Genomic DNA, 12066 nt, shown 5'->3' on the forward strand with positions numbered 1-12066 from the left:
TCAGCAAGGATGTAATATACCATAGTGATAAAGATGACCAAAAGCCATAAATGACTGTGAGATGTATGAGAATTACAAGTCACATTAGTAAGAAGAGAAAAATTTTGGTCATGTTTATGATTTGAAATATGTTTTCCTTTGTCACATTTAGAAATATAGTTACAAAATGCCCTTGTTTTTGTCCTGATTCATCATGGTCACTGAGGAGCATCGTCTCATACGCCTGGTATATGACGTGTCTCTCCAACAGTAAAAGACTTGGCCTTGGCTGGGCATGGTGGCTCACGCCTGTAATCCCAGCACTTTGGGAAGCTGAGGTCAGGAGTTCGAGACCATTCTGACCAATATGATCAAACCCCGTCTCTACTAAAAATACAAGAATTAGCAGGGCGTGGTGGCGTGCTCCTGTAATCCTAGCTGTTCAGGAGGCTGACACAGGAGAATCGCTTGAATATAGGAGGCAGAGGCTGCAGTGAGCTGAGGTCGCACCATTGTACTCCAGCCTCAGCAGCAACAGTGAAACTCCATCTTAAAAATAACACAAAAAATGACTTGGCCTTAGGGCCAGGTGAGATGGCTCACGCCTGTAATCCCAGCAGTTTGGGAGGCTAAGGCAGGTGGATCACTAGGTCAGGAGATTGAGACCACTCTGGCTAACATGGTGAAACACCGTCTCTCCTAAAAAATACAAAAAATTAGCCGGGCGTGGTGGCAGGCGCCTGTAGTCCCAGCTACTCGGGAGGCTGAGGCGGGAGAATGGTGTGAACATGGGTGGTGGAGCTTGCAGTGAGCCGAGATTGCGCCACTGCACTCCAGCCTGGGTGACAGAGCGAGAGCAAGACTCTGTCTCAAAAAAAAAAAAAAGACTTGACCTTGTGGTGAGGTGATGTCATCTGTAGACTCCTGGACCCGTTTTTGCCTTACTTATTCTCTAAAGACTAAAATATTTCCTAAAATGTATGGGCACTGTTTACCAGAAAGTACCTTAGTTAAAACATATAAATTGGTTTATGCCTTATAAAGCTACATTTTTTCAAATTGCTTTACTGAGTCATAGGAGGCTAAAAATTTGTGTAAATTGTCTAAATACAAGCCTGTCTTTCTCTGATAATGTGCTGTCGATGCTAACTTGTAAACAGCCTGCTTATGTTAGCAGTGTAAAGTTAACAGCAACATGGAAAAGTTTCTTTTATATATTATGCAATGGCATAGACTGATTCAGTCACTTCCTTTAAGGTGCCAATGAAGCTGCTCTTCAGAAACACTTATTTAAAACCCCTAAGTTCAAAATCCAGACACCACAGGATGCAGCATCAATCACTGACCAAACCCTGTCTGTGTGTGGAGGTGACATACCCAGTCCCAGATAATGCATCCACATCAGTGAAGGGTGGAATCATTGATTGTCAGATCACACAAAGTAACTCAGAGCAGGGAAGACAGGGCAGTGAAACCTGACCAGGAACGGTGGCTCACACCTGTAATCCCACCACTTTGCTAGTTCAAAGCGGGTGGATCATTTGAGGTCAGAAGTTCAAGACAAGCCTGGCCAACATGGTGAAACCCTGTCTCTACTAAAAATACAAAAATTAGCTGGGCATCGCGGTGTGTGCCTGTAATCCCAGCTAATAAGGATGCTGAGGCAGGAGAATGGCTTGAGCCTGGATACAGAGATAACAGTGAACTGAGATCACACCTTTGCATTCTCCAGCCTAGTCGACACAGTGAGACTCCGTCTCATGAAAAAAAAAAAAAAAGTTGGATGCACCTGAATCCAACCCGTCTCATCCTTTTCCCTTGAAGTCCAAATACACCCTGATACTTTTCACCAAAGAGTAGAAAGAACACAATTCACTTGATCCCAAATGTGACTTTCCACAGGATGCAAGCACAGTGTTGGAATGGCCAATGACAGTGACAATGAAAGTGCAGGGTGAGGGTGATGAACAGAACACACTGGAGAGCCTGACATTGGCTTGGATATGGGGGTGTCTTGATGCTTCACAAAGAGCCCAAGGAGCACCCCAAAGAGGACACTGGAGCACATCTGAAATTTTTGTTTCAGCATTTAGAAATAAGTTATTTAAGCAATCCTCAGACTCGTAGTTTATGCTGGAACTACCTTCAGACACACAGCTACAGATAAGGAATCTAATGAGTATTTCCAAGGCTACAATCTGTAGGAAGAAACTCTTCATGAAGTCAGTGGGACCCTCTCATGAGAGGGTTTTAAGACCCACAATCAAAAAGGTGGGGAAACTAAATTAGAGTGGAAGGAGGGCAGGAGAAGGTCAAGGACTTTCCTGGAGGCCTAACACACCCAACATTATTACCCTGGATGAAAACCAATACATATCCTAACACCACACACTCTCTTCAATGTTTAACCGACAAAATGAAATGTATTCAAAGCTAAACTTCCAGAATTCTGCTTTACACTATTAATGATGTTTTAATATCCCTCAATGTGTTGATACTAGGGCATTATTAAATACGAATGCCATTTTCTGGTTATATATGAAAAATATCTTGATTTCTGAGATACGAAAATGCTCATTTTTAGATATGCATGTTCTTGCACTTTTTTTAAATAAAATAAGGTCAAAAGACAGGAAAAATGTTTTCAGATCATGGAACTTGGATTAAGTCATACAAATTTATTTAACATTTATATATGGGAGCCTTCAGAATGAAGACCCACCGAACAATAAGACAAAAAAGCTTATATACCATTCTGAGGCCAGGAAAGAATGAAGATGTGGCTGGCCAAAAAATCCCGGATTTGGTGGGTAAGTCAGGTTTAATAGCAAGACAGATTAGGGAAGAGAAAGGGAAGAAGCTTGCCTTCTGTGTAGCTAAGGAGACCTTGTTATGTAGATGAGGACTCCCTCATAGAGAATAGGTGGGAAGGCCGGGTGCGGTGGCTCAAGCCTGTAATCCCAGCACTTTGGGAGGCCGAGACGGGCGGATCACGAGGTCAGGAGATCGAGACCATCCTGGCTAACACCGTGAAACCCCGTCTCTACTAAAAATACAAAAAACTAGCTGGGCGAGGTGGCAGGCGCCTGTAGTCCCAGCTACTCCGGAGGCTGAGGCAGGAGAATGGCGTAAACCCGGGAGGCGGAGCTTGCAGTGAGCTGAGATCCGGCCACTGCACTCCAGCCCGGGCTACAGAGCAAGACTCCGTCTCAAAAAAAAAAAAAAAAAAGAGAATAGGTGGGAAATGCTGCTTTTCAGACTTTTATTTAGAATTTTAAATAATAGGGACAGGATTATGCTATGTTTCCCAGGCTGTTCTCTAATTCTTTTTCTCAAGCAGTCCTCCCAGCTCAGTCTCCAAAAGTGCTAGGATTACAAGCATGAGCCACCATGCCCAGGGAGTTTTGTGGGATTTTTAAATTTTATTTATTTATTTTTTTGAGACCGTGTCTTGCTGAAGTTAGTACGTCAGCATACTAACACATTAACTGCAGAGCTGTGTCCCAGTCCTTTCTAATAATTCTGCATATTGGTATCAAACGATGGGCTAAGTGTCAGATAATGCTCTCCAATAATCTGAAGATGAACAAATGTCTGGATTTCTTTTTTCTTTTTTGTTTCTTAAGAGACATAGTGTGGTTCTGTTTCCCAGGCTGGAGTGCAGTGGTGGGATCATAGCTCACTGCAGAAACTCCTGGGCTCAAGGGATTCTCCTGCCTCAGCCTCCCAAGTAGCTGGGAATAAAGGCACATGCCACCATGCTGACTGTTTTTAAATTTTTTGTACAGATGGAGTCTCACTCTATTGCCCAGGCTGTTCTTGAATGCCCAGGCTCAAGTGATCCCCCAACCTTAGCCTCCAAAAGTGCTGAGATTACAGTCATGAACCAATGCACCCCGCCCTGAAAAGGAAATATTTCGAAGGGAAATTCAAAGGGAAAATATCTAATGTTCCAGTTGTTATCTATAGAGCAGTTAACAGGAACTATCATTTAGGGTCTAAGGGGTTCTAGGACACTAGGTATGAAGCAAATATGAGGAAGGTCAGAGAACAAGCTGACCCAATGGTTAATGCTGAAGGTGCTGCAAGCTTGATTAAAGTTTTCCTCCTCCCTCCCTGATGAATCTGATAAAGTTTAAAGGGATGGTTTTACCAGGGCCTTTTCCATTGACTGCAAGGAGGCCATCTCTCCTGGTAAATCCTCAATAGTCCAAGCCTCTTATGTGGCTGGAATGATCCAGTCCATAAGGAAATGTCACCACCTGCTGTGTTTTGCACTTAGATCATCAAACGGGGTCAACGTTTCCCCAGGGAGTTTGGTAGGATTTTTATTTTATTTTGTTTGTTTGTTTTGAGACAGTGTCTGGCTGAAGTGCAGTACCCAATTACAGCTCACAGCAGCCTCAAATTTTGGGGCTCAAGTGACCCTCCTGTCTCAGCCTCCTGAGTAGCTGAGACTGTAGGTGCACACACTTCTCCTGGGTAATTTAAAAAATTTTTATGGAGATGGGAGGGTCCCACTTCACTGCTCAGGGTGGTCTCCAACCTCTGGCTTCAAGTGATCCTCCCACTTTGGCCTCTCAAAATGTTGGGTTTACAGGCATGATAGCCTGGGGCTCCCAGGCTGTTGTTAAAAGGTCTTTGCAATCTCTTCTGCAGCAGTCTGTTCCCTGACAGTGAGAGTCTCATCCTTTGACCCCATTTTGCAGCAGTAGTTGAGTGTTCACTTTTATTTCCATAAGGGGGCGAGCTTGCCAGTGACCCTCATCCCCCCACCATCGATGACTTCTTTGTCATCAGAGCCTTCCTTTTCATAAATTCCCACGGAATCCAAGTTTTCACGTCCCAATCGGGCTTAGTTATGATAGCTACTGGCCCACACCAGCTGCCACAGCACTCCCGTCCCATGGAAACCGCCCAACTCTCTCCTCCCCGAGCGTGCTGTCCCGGGAGCCCCCATCTCTGCTCTCCCGGGCTCTGGGCCTTAGAGCCGCGCTGCTGCAGATCCCAGTTCCCTGGGCTGCTCCCTCCACCTATCCACATCCATCTCCAGCTTTCCACCCTCTCTCCGACCAGCCTGGCCTGGAGGTGCTGCAGTGTCACTGAACGCGGGTCCCTCAGCTGCCACCTCCACCACGATCTGGAAATCTTTTAAATGCACTTAAGTTATCTTAGAATTTTCCTCCCTCACTTTATACATAAACATAGGAGGAGAGCAGGGACTGTGCTGGTGTCTTATTCACACAATGGGATTGAGGATGTTTGTGTCATGGAACTGATCAACGGGGTGAGAAGTAGCTGAATAACCTGCAGGGGGCAGCAGAGCCCGAGGTCGGTGACCACACTGAGGCCAGTCTGGAGCCTGCCAAGGGAGGGAAAGGGAGCTCCGGGGGGCTTCCGGGCAACCCTCCCTCTCCTACTGGTGGCCTCCAGCTGCTGAAAGCAGCTCCAGAAGGAGTGTGGATTCCAAGAAGCTGAAGAGCCCTGGAAAGCGTAACACCAACATGCACACGTACGTGTGGGAGTTCTGTCCTTTCTAGTGTTGTACCTCTGAAGCCTGGGGTTGTCTTCTGGGCAGTGTTTGGGGTTTGACATGCATGGGGCCTCTGGGGTCCGATTTGTAAGATACAGTGAATTTCTTTGAGTTTTTCTCTAAAGATTTAGCCTGCTAACTTCCTTGTCTTTTGTTTTCAAACTCAACTTTCCTGTTCCTCCTTGCTCCTAGTTACCTTAAAACAGCCTACCCCCTTCTCATCAACTCTAATCAGTAACTCACATCTGTTCCCTTGGTTACCTGTACCCATTGTTCCCCTGAAACTGCACATCTCACACGCTCCACCTCTGTACCTCATGTCCCCCTCCCCTTCTATATTTAGAAAAATATATACAAGTAGCCCAAGTAGCCAATCGGGTCAGCTCAGATTGTGCCGTCCAACCCCAGCCCGTGAAGGAGTGACACAGAGATAGGGACTTCATTAAGGATAAAAACCTGCTGGTCTCCTTTGTTCTCTGTGCTCTTGTGATCTTGATTGATGCAAGTGGCACCGTTCTGCGGTAGTAAATTGCCTTGCTGAGAGAATTAAACTTTTGCCTGAGTGCTGGTTTTATTTCACGGCACCGAGCATTTATTCCGGGAGCATTTTATATCCAGCAATTCTGGGGGATCGTCCGGGATCCCCATTCTCCTTTTGGAAGGGTTCCTCGGTCACCCTACCCTGGGGAGATGCGTCCCACTGCCCCATTGCGGTGGCCTCAGGGACAGGAGATCGAGACCCACCCATTTTGACGAATAAACCCGGACTGTCAGCAACGCGGGGAAGAGAGGCTTGCAACACCGCGGCGACCAGGTAAACTCTGTGCACAGACCAAGGTCGGAAACGTCGGCAACAAAGTAATTCTTTGGTAGTCGGAGGGGTGTGTCAGGGCATTCTGGGGCTTGAAAGTGCATGAATGGCAACAAGCACTACTGCTGTGCGGAGTGAGTGGGTCCAATCTGCGGTTCTGTGTTCACCTCACACGGCTTAGGGCAGCCCTTCGGGGGTCCTGTCACAGGTTTATACTGACCTGCCATCAATGCTAAGAGGAATCTGAAAGAAACCTGCGAGGGAAGCAGCCAGAGTGGATGAAGCGAAAGAAGAGTGCAACGAACCTCCAGCAGGTGGAGCTAAAGGATAGTCGAATTGAGCCTTAGCAACACCTCCAGTGAAGGATAGGCAAAAGACCCCCTAATATGAGGGGTTGAGCCACAAGGAACCCCCAAAATAGGCAAGAGATCCCTAATATGAGGGGTTGAGCCACAACAAGCCCCCCTAGGCAAGAGATTCCTATTACGAGGGATTGAGCCTAGCCAGGATAGGAAATATTACAAGCAAAAAATAGTATAGGAAATATTACAAGCAAAAAATATAAAGTTAGCAACAAAGATATCCCCAATAGTCCCCTAGACCTCATGTTAAAACATTAGAAAGATAATGAAAAGGCTAAACATAAGAAAAAGCAATTAATGATAAAATATTGCTGTTCCTTTTAGACTCAAGAACTAATCCTTGAACCCTTAGTTTTCTGGCCAGAATTTGAGTCAAATGAGGGATGGATTTGTGAACTTCTAATAGAAAATGTTGCTAGTAGAAGACCTGCCTCCCGAGAAGAAATAGATTATGCCCTATGTTAGTGGCAAGGAGTTGTCCTTTCCCCTCCTCCAAGGATTGAAAGAAGCAAGTCAAAAACTAATCTTTGGAGGAAAATTAGTTATACATGTGCCCTATTAAGATAGAACCATCTTGAATGAAAAAGACAGTGAAGGAAGGGGCTCAGGGGTTCCTAGCAAAAAGAACAATACGCAAGATCCCCTAGACCATTCCTCACCTAATATACCCAACCCTTCCCCTCAGGCATTGCCCCATAAGTCTGTTCTTCCCCAGCCTACGTCCCTCTCCCCTAAAGAACTCCAAGCTCCTAATTCACCAGATGGCTTTTGCCAGGCTAGCAACATGAAGGATCTGCCGCAACATGTTGTTAGCATTGTCTGGCCCATAGTGCACCCCTGTGGCAGGCAAAGCCCATACTCCTGCCCACTGGCTGGTCCACGGTCCCGGCACTGTATTGACAGCGGCTCTGCATGACATGCGAGCCAGGCCCCAGCCTATGCCCCATGCAAACTACATTATAGGATATCTGCCTTACTTTTGCCAAGGTCGAGTAATACGGGGCTTCAGCCATGGCTCCAAGCAGCCTGGCATCCCCGCAGCTAGGTTTCCTAAGCAAGAAGTAGATAATCTTTCAGCTGATATATCCACCAGCATTTATTATAGTCAGGCCAGTGTTAAAAGTGAAAATATCCACCAGAAAAGAACTTTGATTCTTTAAAGTCAGTTATATTAAAATGTACCACCAAAAAAGAATTGCATGTGTATAAATATGAAGCTATTCTGTTGAAAATGATAGTTTAACATAACTAGTAATTCGCTTAACCTAACAAGTTTCTTAAAGAAAGATCCAAATCTAAAAAGGAAGCACACATGTTTAGATTTAACTGATTACCATGCAAACATCTGGCCAAACTTAAGAGAAACCCCCTTCAAAATGATTAAAGAAAAAAGGATTCAACAGATGTTCAATAATTAACAGAGAAGTCCCTAGAGAAATAAAATTTTAAAAATTGTTTAATAATTGGTTGACCCAAATCTGTAAGCTGTTTGCACTTAGTCAAGCTTTAAAGTACCTGCAAAGGAACCATCTATTCTAACCTACACTGATTCTAAATACGCCTTTATGGTGGTTCATACATTTAGAAAATTTCAGACAATTAATAATAAAGGTCAAAGCCTTATTCATGAAGAGTTAATCACCCAAGTGTTAAATAACCTTCAGTTACCAGAAAAAAATCCACTGCCAACATTCCTACATACTTGGTTTATCTTCCACTTTCTCTTCCCTCAAAACTCACAATTTTCCAGTGCAGGTGCCTCCCCTAGAGTTCCCAGTACATCAACACCAGCCCGAGGAGCCGGCCTAGTACTTCCCACCATTGAAACTGCAGTCCGGACAGCAGAGAAAGGATAGACCCATCACACCCGAGTCAAGAAAGCACCGCCACCCCCAAAATTGTAGGCCATTATTCCAGGGGGAAACCCCCTCAAACTAAAGCTAAGAAAAATTTAACTCTCTTCCATCTATTCTATTACTCTTTCTTCTTTTCCCCTTCTAATGCTGACCACCTTATCATTAATGTAACTCAATCAAACTCACCCCAAGTTATCATGTTTAATGTTATGTCTAGTCATACCCTGTAAAGATCTCCAAAGTCAAAGACAAGTCTCAGCCTCAGAAAAGTATCTCTGTCCCTTTAAGGTGAAAGGCTCCCCCTACCAAGACTCTTATTCCTTAACAAATATAAGAAAACAAGTCTGTCATAGCTAGAATGATGTCCTATGGACAACCAAATATCAAGGCTAGACCCCATCAGCAAGTGGCTGTATATCCTAAAAACCATACATTCATTTCACTAAAAAAGCACCTCCCCCAATTGCCAGTATAATCAATGTAATCCCATACAAATTTCTGCCTCTACTGACCCTAAACCTACTTTAAGTCCCTTCTATAGCATAGGAGCCAACTGGCCAGCACAGACCTCATAAGGTCTTTCGAAGTGCGTTTTATTAATTTTTCATTCTCTTTACCCCCTTCCTTCTCTTCTCCTTCTAAGCTTTCTTTTAATCAGACTGCCACCTCTTTTCTACCTAATGATAATACTAAAGTAAATATTGTAGAAGTAAAAGATTTAAGACAAACCCTAGCAATTAAAACAGGATATCAAGATGTAAATGCCTGGTTGGAATGGATTCAATATTCTGTCTGCACATTGAACAAAAGCAATTGTTATGCTTGTACGCATGGCAGACCAGAGGCCCGGATTGTTTCCTTTCCACTAGGATAGCCCTTCAGTTGACCAGGCATAGGCTGTATGGTAGCTCTTTTCCAAAATTCCACAGCCTGGGGCAACAAAGCATGCCAAGCTCTCTCTCTGCTATATCCTGAAGTCCAACAACCTGCAGGTCAGCCCCCAAAGGCCATTCAGTGTCCGTCCCCCAACGTCAATTTCACCTCGTGTCTCTCACGACAAAAGGAGAATTTAGCATTCCTTAGAAGTTTAACAAGATGCAATAAGCTTAAGCCCTTCCAAAAACTTACCCATCAGTCTGCCCTTAGTCATCCTCAAGCAGATGTATGGTGGTATTGTAGTGGACCTTTACTGGACACTCTGCCAAGTAACTGGAGCAGCACTGGCGCTCTTGTCCAACTGGCGATCCCTTTCACCCTGGCATTTCATCAACTATAAAAGGAAAAACCACAACACCGAAAAATAAAATAAGCCCCTTATAAGTCTTTTGAATCTCAAGTTTACATAAAGGCCATTAGAGTCCCACGGGCAGTTGCCTAACAAGTTCAAAACCTGAGACCAAATAACTGCAAGATTTAAATCCATATTTCCATGAATAACTATTGATAAAAAGGTAGCTTAGATAAATTACATCTATTATAATCAGCAGCAGTTTATGAATTACACCAAGGATGCTATCAAAAGAATAGCTGACCAATGAAGGCCTACTAGCCAAATAGCTTAAGAAAACAGAATGGCTCGGCTAGGCGCAGTGGCTCATACCTGTAATCCCAGCACTTTGGGAGGCCAAGGTGGGCGGATCACGAGGTCAGGAGATCGAAACCATCATGGCTAACATGGTGAAACCTCGTCTCTACCAAAAAATACAAAAAAATTAGGCGGGCGTGGTGGTGGGCCCCTGTAGTCCCAGCTACTAGGGAGGCTGAGGCAGGAGAATGGCGTGAACCCAGGAGGCGGAGCTTGCAGTAAGCTGAGATCGCACCACTGCGCTCCAGCCTGGACAACAGAGCAAGACTGTGTCTCAAAAAACAAAAAACAAACAAACAAAAAAACCAGAATGACTCTAGACATGTTATTAGCCGAAAAAGGTGGAGTTTGTGTTATGATTAAAACCCAGTGTTGTACCTTCATCCCAAACAACACCGCCCCCCAGTGCGAGCATAACAAAGGCCTTGTAAGGACTTAGCACTTTATCCAAAGAATTAGCTAAAAATTCTGGAGTCAATGACCCTATTTCAAGATGGCTAGGAAAGTAGTTCAGTAAATAAAGAATCATAGCCTCAATACTTACTGCTCTTACAGTCGTAACAGATGTACTTATTCTTGTTAGATGTTGTGTCATAGCATGCATCCATAGGCTAATACAAAGGATTGCACAGACAGCACTTACTGAAACCCCCCTTAGTTCTCCTCCACCTTGTTCTAGTAAGCTTTTCCTTTTAAAAGATCAAATCAAACAGCAAAGCCAAAACACGTTAAAAAAGTTTAAAGAGAAAAAGATCATAAGAAAATAAAAAGGGAGGAATTGTCACACACACAGTACATTTCTCTGAGTTTCTTTTCAAAGATTTAGCCTGCTAACTTCCTTGTCTTTTGTTCTCAAACTCAACTTTCCTGTTCCTCCTTGCCCCTAGTTACTGTAAAACAGCCTAGCCCCTTCTCATCAGCTCTCATTAGTAACTCCCATCTGTTCCCTTGGTTACCTGTACCCATTGTTCCCCTGAAACTGCACATCTCACGCGCTGCACCTCTGTACCTCACATTCCCCTCTCCTTCTGTATTTAGAAAAATATGTACAAGTAGCCAGTCGGGTCAGCTCAGATTGTGTGGTCGAACCCCAGGCCATGAAGGAGTGACACAGAGATAGGGACTGCATTAAGGACATAACACCCCCTGGTGACGTTTGTTCTCTGTGCTCTTGTGATCTTGATTGACACAAGTGGCACCCTTCCGCAGAAGTAAATTGCCTTGCTAAACAAATTAAACTTTTCTCTAAGTGTTAGTTTTACTTCGCAGGACCAAGAATTTATTCCTAAAGCATTTTATATCTAACAGAGATCTTCGTATATATAAAGAAAATGTGTGAAGATCAGGCTAGAGACAGAATTGTTTGGGCGGCGTCACCTGGATAAAGTTGACAGTTTCTTTAGGTCAAAAGCTTAAATTAACCTCAGGAGAGAGTTTGCTGCTGGTGAAAATGAAGATCTGGAAGAAGGGAGCATTTTCACACTGTGAGGAGGGGATGGGGTAAGTGAACAAGTCTTGGCCATGCCTCATCCCCACTTGCGGCCCGCTTGAGGACATATGCCTCTCCTCCTGGTGCAGGCGTGCCTGGCCTGGTCTCCGTTCCACTGCTGCTCTGAGGCAGGAGATGGCTCCTGTAGACACTGAGTCTGAAATTCCCTGCACACTCCTGTGACCCCGTGCAGAACGAAGGAGCAGGGACAGTCCCTTGAGTGAGGAAAACGCTAGCGTTCTCCTCTATCAATAGCAAGTTTGGATGAAATGCAAATATCCAATAACCAGAGTGCAGGAAGGAGCTCACCCTTAGGGAAGCAGTGGTTAAAATCCGTGAGTCTGGCTCTGCAGGGCCTGATACCCAGGGCTTCCGCTGTCACTCAGACATGGGGGCGGGGCCTAGCATTCCATCCAATCAGAGGCACTGGGGCGTGGCCCTGCCCAGTGTT

At 44.7% G+C, this 12066-nt stretch overlaps 1 long non-coding RNA gene across 1 annotated transcript; it reads right to left on the reverse strand.

The window, feature by feature from the left end:
* Positions 1–9700: 9700 nt before the first annotated feature.
* Positions 9701–11997, reverse strand: LOC144336725 (uncharacterized). Its single transcript, XR_013409049.1, has 3 exons — positions 11925–11997; positions 10142–10232; positions 9701–9811 (listed from the first exon to the last, which is right to left on the reverse strand). It is a non-coding gene; the product is annotated as an uncharacterized LOC144336725 (long non-coding RNA).
* Between the last annotated feature and the right edge of the window lie 69 nt (positions 11998–12066).

Source organism: Macaca mulatta, chromosome 19, assembly GCF_049350105.2.
Source record: "Macaca mulatta isolate MMU2019108-1 chromosome 19, T2T-MMU8v2.0, whole genome shotgun sequence".
Taxonomy (NCBI): Eukaryota; Metazoa; Chordata; class Mammalia; order Primates; family Cercopithecidae; genus Macaca; species Macaca mulatta.